The sequence below is a fragment of the Trachemys scripta genome, chromosome 22 (genome assembly GCF_013100865.1).
Source record: "Trachemys scripta elegans isolate TJP31775 chromosome 22, CAS_Tse_1.0, whole genome shotgun sequence".
Lineage (NCBI taxonomy): Eukaryota > Metazoa > Chordata > Testudines > Emydidae > Trachemys > Trachemys scripta.
The window spans coordinates 13,897,338-13,905,040 of NC_048319.1; the positions used below are offsets into that span (position 1 = coordinate 13,897,338).

The 7,703-nt window shown below is 49.0% G+C and overlaps 1 long non-coding RNA gene across 1 annotated transcript; it reads left to right on the forward strand.

Annotated features, from left to right (window-relative positions):
- The first annotated feature begins 263 nt into the window (after window positions 1-263).
- LOC117868976 lies at window positions 264-1,713 on the forward strand. Its single transcript, XR_004643750.1, has 2 exons — window positions 264-441; window positions 1,581-1,713. It is a non-coding gene; the product is annotated as an uncharacterized LOC117868976 (long non-coding RNA).
- The last annotated feature ends 5,990 nt before the right edge of the window (window positions 1,714-7,703 follow it).

Genomic DNA, 7,703 nt, shown 5'->3' on the forward strand with positions numbered 1-7,703 from the left:
AAACGTTTCCTGTTACGGTTTTGATTTGTCCACCGTTTAATTGCCGGTTCCCTTGTCCCCGTGTTGCGAGACGGGGGAACAGGCGTTCCCCATCTGCCATTTGTAGACAGTCCGTTTTTATATCCTCTCATCATAGCTCCTCCTGCTCCTCCCCTGGGACTTCCAGAGTGCGCTGAAACTCAGTGGGGCATGTGAGCTGAGGCCTAGGACCCACGAACTGAGCCGGCATGTCCCAGGGCAAGTGGCCCAGTAAAATGGGTGTTTAGAGCATTTCTGTTCATTCTCTGCTGTGGCTGTCAGGTTCGTGTTGAATTCATGGACGACACCAGTAGATCCATCATCCGGAACGTAAAGGGGCCTGTCCGTGAGGGGGATGTCCTGACGTTGCTGGAATCTGAGCGTGAAGCCAGGCGATTACGCTGATCTGCATGCTGCAGCTCGGTAACTCATTTCATTTTCAGGCCGTAATTAAGCCCTTATTGTCTCTGAGATGTTAATCTTCATTGTGAATAAATTAAACACCCAGCCAGAATTTTTTTTTTTTTTAAAGTGAGCTTCTGGTTAAAAAGCCAGAAAATCATTAGTTTGTCTAGGTCTAGAGCATGTTCCTGGGTTCTGAGACCCCTTTTCTGTAGAGTGCGCACGGATGTTTGCTTTGAGGCCATAACAACCTTAACACTGAGTATTTGAGTCTTGTGCTTTGTCTTGAAGACATAATAAGGTTAACCCTAAGGTTTACTCTCTAGGGAGTGGTGCACATCGCTTTATTGCATATAACTGTGACACGCCATGTGTTGGTCTGCACTCTAGCAGTGTTTACAGTGTGTGAACACAACTGTGAAGAATTGAGTTAGCAGTCATGAGAACTGACCACAATTTGTCTGTCTACACTAACTGCAAAATCATAGTCGTTGCTTGTCATCTAACTCAGTTCTTCATAGAACGATATTTTTTCAGAACTGTTCAAATACAGTAACTTTTTGTAGCGTAGACAACAAAACGGAACAATTAGATCCTGGTCTGTGCCTAGGGCTCCAAGGTGTTACGATAATACAAATAAAAAACTTGTTTGAAGGTGATTTGTCCAGGTGCAGCCTTCGATCCAGGCTGAACCTCAGGCCAAAGAGGAGCCGTATGTAATTGTTATGGAGTGCTCAGGTTCTGCTGGCTGTGGCCTTTCCTATGTGTAAACTGGAGAGCGCAGCCTGTTTCTGTAGTAGAATGTTCTACATCTGGGGCTCAGGCACGTGTCTGGGCAATTAACTAGCTATTTTGAAAATGGCCCAGAATATTTCCATTTATGTAATGGTCTCCTGGCCACAGGAAGCTGTAACTGGTCCTCAAGTTTCGATGAAATACGGTGGGTGAGAACAGGCAGGTGAAATCCTGAATTCCACTTACTGCAGTGACATGTGCAAATGCCCCATTAACCACGTTAGGGCTGTTTGGCTCCTGAACTAACTCTAGGAGCAAAATGAAACTCTGATTTTTCAGTTCTCTAGTCCCTCTTCCCCCCGCCTCCCCTCCCAAGTCTTGGAAGATAATGTAAGACTCAGATCTGCATTACGCTTTCTTTATAGATGGCAAGCCTGATGTGACTACCATTTCTGATTTCCTGTAATGAAGAGGCGACAGTTCATACCTACTCCGCTTGACTTAGTGAAGAGGAATGTTGTGTTTCAGAGACTAAAATAAAGGATTTTTTTCCAGTAACATCTGTCCTTTCTTTCAGTTATTTAAGAAACAAATGTTTGCTGAAACTTCATGCTGGAAGCCAGTGCATTTCTATACATCCTCAGACTTCAGCAGTACCAAGACTGACACTATTCATGAACAAAAAAAGCTTTGAGACCGTGGACTGTCAGGCATGAGATAACAAATGCTTTTCAGTTGTAATTAAGGCTAAAATGATGTCGTGGAAGTCACAGAATCCATGACTCCAGCGACCTCCGTGACATTGGCTAACCAGCCGCTGCTGGCAGCAGGGGACCCTACAGCAGCCCAGCCTCTGCTGGGCAGCTGCGGGTGGCAGGACCTCGGCAATTGACCGGCCGTTGGTGACGACCCCTGAGCTGCCCAGCTGCTGCAAGCAGCTGCCCCTCCCCAGCCCAGCCACGGCCACCAGCAGCAGAGGGACCCTGGAGCTGCTCAGCGTTGGCAGAGGGTCCTCCGCAGTTCCCAGCCCTGCAGGGTGGCAGGGGGACCTCCCAGCCACTGGGCAATGGAGTCCCTGCAGCTCCCAGCTGCTGGGTGGGGGTCAGGGAAGATGCTGGACCCTCCCTCAGGGACAGGTCATGGCTTCTGTGGGTTTTTTATTGCCTGTGACCTGTCCATGACTTACTAAAAAAATACCCATGACACAATTGTAGCTTTAGCCATAATGCCCTTTTGAGGGGGTGGGGGGGGGGGAATTAGAGCTGTTTTATGTAGTAGCAGCTAGAGGCCACAACATAGATCAGATGCCCATTGTGCTAGGTGCTGCATGTGTACAGAGTGAATTATAGTCCCTGCCTTAAAGCTGCCCTGTGCCGGTCTTAAGCTAAGAGCTTCTGTGTCTGGGTAACTTGAACCACTTCAACTTTGGGTGTCAGTTAATTAAACCAGTGCAACTTTCTCAGAGGGACAAAATAAGGGGACTTGGCTAAGGTCACCCCAGCAGAGCAACAGCTGAGCTGGGCCAAGAAGCCAGGTGTCCTGACTTTCATTTCACTAGCTCTTTCTGCCTCCTGTAGGCTGTTACCCCAGAGTTATCAGGACTGGGTCATTTACCCCCATTCTGGGTACAAATACCTGCATCTTGACAGGCTCATCAAGAGTCTGTGCTTTTCTGGACCTGCCTCTTACAGCCAAAATATGCATGCAGGCCCCTAACCTCTCACTGAGACTACTGTAGCCTCCCTTCGGGTTTACTTGACAGTCAATCGCTCTCCTGTTGATCCTTCACCCCTCCCCTACATCAAATTCAAGCTGCTTCTGGCACACAAGTCCCTGCTTCCCACCTGCCCAGTCTTACTGAGGTGCCTCCAGCTCCATTAATGATGCCCCATTTGTTTATTTTCACAGCCATGGGTGCAGGCTTCCCCTCAGCATAGCCTATGCAGAGAATATCTCCCCTGAGCTGGCATATCAGGCCACTCCCCCTTATCTCAAGTTCCTTTTCTACCACAACATCCATAAAGAATGAGTTAGCCACAGCTCTGTCAGTGTATTTGTAATATAAAAACAAATCTCCCCTGGTTGTGCCCACAGCCAATGATCCTCTGCCTGATTTTGTTGCTGTGTCCCCCCCCACCCTGTTTTGTCCCCTCCCTGTTATGTGTCACTTAGAGCTGGGGCTATGTCTTTTGTGGCCTTATGACACTTATCCTGCTTTGGGCACTTAAGGGGCCTGTGTCCTGGTTCTGGGTCCACTCTGATCCACAAAGCTCCCACCCCACACCGTAGGCATGTAACGTCACTTGGCACCCAAGTTTGCAGGGTAAAAGTTCCCTCAGGGCATGTGGGCTGCTGCCTGTTAGCTATCTGAATGCCTATCACTTGCCTAAGCAATTCACAAAGCTGGGGAAGACAGACATTTGTCCACCTGTCTTGTGGGCAGGGCTCTGGCTGCTAGGTGTGCTCAGAGACTGCCTATTGGATTGGGTCAAGTTCAAACTCTAGCAGGAGGAGGTGCTGCCACCACATTATAACTGACCCAAGCACTTGCCTGAGGTGTGGGAGTCCCAGGTTCACTTCCTCCTGCTGGAAGAGGAGAAAGGCTTCAAAGAGATCTCTGTATGGTCAATTTCATCATCATAGGATTTTTAAAATAAATTTAAAGATTTCAGATATTTAAATCTGAAATTTCACAGTTGTAACTGTAGGAGTCCTGACCCAAAGATTATTATAGTCAGGTTGTGGCATTGCCACTCTTACTTCTGTGCTGCTGCTGGCGGCTGTGCTGTCTTCAGAGCTGGGCAGCTGGAGAACGGTGGCCGCTATCCAGGAGCCCAGCTCTGAAGGCAGCAGTGCAGAAGAGTGGCATGATATGGTATTGCCACCCTTCTGTGCTGCTGCTGGAGGGGTGCTGCCTTCGGAGCTGGGTACCTGGCCAGCAGCTGCTGCCACTCTCCAGCCATCTAGCTCTGAAGGTGGCGCAGAAGTAAGGGTGGCAATACTACAACATCCCCCAGCAATAACCTTGCAACCTCCCTTTGGGTCGAGGATGGACACACACACACAATTTGAGAACTGCTGGTCTCCCCTGTGAACTCTATATAGCATAGGGTAAAAGTACACAAAAGATGAGATTTGACAGCTGTGAAGTTGGTAGGGCCCTACTGATAGGTGCAGCGAGTGCTGAGTGCACAAATACCAAAGAGATGATGCTAGCACTTGAGCTGGCCTCCAATATAACCATGTGGGCCTTAGTCTAACCAGCACATCAGGATGGAGCAAAGGGGCCAGGGATTGCAACTGAGAAATTAATTCATAGATTTTAAAGTCCGACCTGAACATTTTCGCTAGGCTGACCTGCCTAACACAGCTGAATATTCATCCAGTGATTCCTGCATCCAGCCCACACCTTCTGGAATGCTGAATGGGGGAAGGCAGGCAGAATTGCTTCAGCCAATGCATAATAAACTTGGAAGAAATCAGGTGAAACAAGAAGCTGTGGTAGCCAGCTCAGGTCGCCTTGTTCTGTAAAGTTCAGGTTCTGGACACCAATTGGAGGCGGCCTTAAATGGTTAAGGGGAGGCTGATGGCACCTTGACTTGATTTTAAAATATATTTAACTTTACATTTTATTTATATTTTAAAAAATAAACAATATTAAAATATTAGCAGAGACACCAGGCAAAAGCATTCTAATGGGTGGTACATACAAAGCGAGTGTAAGCAGCTGGGTTTCAGTACTAGAAAGTTGCTGTGAGCATCCCACATCGACTTCACTGTACAGCAGACACAGGCCTGCTACAACAAGCATGGGAGCCTCAGCCCAGATCCTTAAAGGGATTTAGGTACTTAACTTCCACTGAAATCAATAGGGATTAGACGCCCAAATACCTCCGAGGCTCTGGGCTTTTGCCCATCAGAAGAGCAGTTCTCAGATGCTATAAACTTGGCTCAGACACTAACAACTGGTCAGGGAGAGTCAGGCTAGAACTGCTGGCTCTATACCAGTGGTCCCAAACTGTGGATCGTGCTCCCCTATGGGGGTGTGGAGAAATGGCCAGGGGCTGCGACGGCACCCTGCTCTGCTCCACTCTCAGCCCATGGTCCCCACCTCCAGCCACGACTTGGCTCCCAGCTGGGGTGGGGGGAATGTGGACACAGCCCATTACTGGTATGCAGGAGGGAGAGAGGAAAAGTTTTGGGACCACTGCTCTATACTGATAGCATGGAAGCAGTCAGTGGCAACAAACCCAGCTGTAAGCTCTCAAATGCTCCACCACTAACCCAAGGGCGTGTATGTGTGTCCTGGCCCAGCCTTTGCTGTTCTGAGCTCACACACCTGCTATGTGACAGGAAGGCTTTTCACAGAGCTGCTGGACAGTGTTGCTGTACACAAGAGGAGGCGATCACTTTTTCAAACCCCCTTACATTTTTTATGACCAAATATTCTGATTTTTATAGCTGGTGGGAGGCCCCTCCCAGAGTTAGTGAAATCTCACAGTGCAGTTGCTAGTACCATGCCCTGTAAGTGGAGTATGTTCGGCCATGCAGTGCGTTTGACAGGTTCTGGGTCCTTTGAGAAGGGCCGAGTGAAAAATTGGGCTGAAAAGGGGCTAAGGACCAGATCCTCAAATGAATTTAGGTGCCTAAGTGAGCAGGCCCTCTTGGAATCAGGGATACCAGCCCATCCCATGCACAAGGGGCACTGGGAGGCCATGGACTATGATGTGTTGGATTGTGAGTGGAAAGGTGCAGTGCTGGTGTGAGGCCCACACAGTGTCTCCTGTGCAGAGATCAAGGGAAAGGAGTGGGTCTCTCCACCTGCTTTTCAGGCTGCTTCCGGAGGGCACCACCAAAGCTCCAGGCTAGAGCTTCTCAATGATTTCCAATGGCTGGGTCCAGCTCCTGCCCCAGTGAAGGAGGTGGCAGGTCTCTGGGAGTGCCAGCCCTTTGCTCCCCCAGCTACTGGAAACTGGCGGGGTCACTTCCACTGTAGCCGAGCAGCAGAACCTAAAGCCCAGTTGTGACGTGGCCCAGGAAAGCCCTGCTCTGGTTTAGATATTTGCTGTTACATTCCATGGGTGTGTCGCCCCCTCCCCCCCCCGCCCCGGCTGCATTCATCCTCATGGACCTATAATCTTAGCTCTTCCCCTCCCCGCACGAGCTCGGCTGCCCTGGCAGCTGCTACTTCCACTTTTCACTCACTTATGTAACCTTCCCAGCTGCCCCTGGCTCCTCCCCCCTGGCAGGGCTGGATGGCAGGGCGGGTAAGGGGCAAAAGCTGCCAGATTCTTTAAAAGGGGGGGGGAGAGTTCTAAAGGGAATTTCCCTGCCTCCCTCCCCCCCCCATTGGAGAAGGGGGCTGGCCCCAAGTGGGAGGAGGCAGTACCAGCTGTGGGAACTCCAGAAAAGCCCCAGCTGCCCAGTCTGAGTGGATTCCGGGGTATGGGGCTACCCCACTCTGGCCCACTCTGGTATTCTAGCCCCCTCCCGACCCCGTGCACTACAGCAAACACAAGAACTAGTTCCTGCCACGCTGATTAAACTAGTAATTTAATTTTCCATTGAAACTTTTTAAACTAAAACATATATTTTTTTTCATTAAAAGTGCAGGTTCTCCTACAGAAATGTCAGATTTTTTTGTTGAAAAACTGAATGCCTGAAAACCAAAGTATTTTGATTTGGAAATACTGCCATCGTACCTCATGGGAGGTGTAGTTCAGGTGCTTCATGTCCCCATTATCCTCTGTGGGCCTGCCTCACCAGATGGACTACATCTCCCATGATGCACCCTGGCCATGGACTTTGCCCAGAGAGGAGGCTGGTGCATCATGGGAGATGTAGTCCAACAAGGGAGCACAGCCTATGTGCTGAGGCACAACTCCAGGAAGAGGTAGCATGATAACTGAGGACAGGGAAGATTTTGATAAGGTCTTAGCACAATTTCAGACTCATCACATTCCTAGAAAGCAGGAAACTTAATTTTTCCCCCACACATGAGTGCAAAAGGAAAACAAAGGCATTGAGGATTACGTCACAGACTTCAAGCATAAGAGCCAGTCTTGCATCTTTGGGCCCCTAAGAGATTCCTTGATTAGAGATAGGCTGCAATGATCTACAGAAACAGGAATGTCTACTGAGAGACTGACTTAACTTTGGAGAAAGCCATAAACACCTGCAAAGCAACAGAATAGGCAAAATTGTAAATATAGGCTTTAACAAAGAGGGTACCAGGGACATCGTGCAGGAAGTCACTGCATAGCAGGACAAGGAGACGCACACAAAAAAAGTGATAAACTGACACCAATCAACATAAGAAAGGGCAAAAAAAATAATTCTGGGGAAGAGCCATTCCAAACAAATGTATGGGACGTTGGAACCAAACTTGTGTACAAACAATGGCCCCTCATTTGGACAGAAGTGCAGTGTGTGTCTCAAGTACAACCATTTTGCTAACCAATGCAGCCAGCAGCAAACGGTGGATGCAATCCAGGAATATGGTGATAGCTCCAGTGAGGAGGCAGTGTATGTTGATACCCTACAGCTGC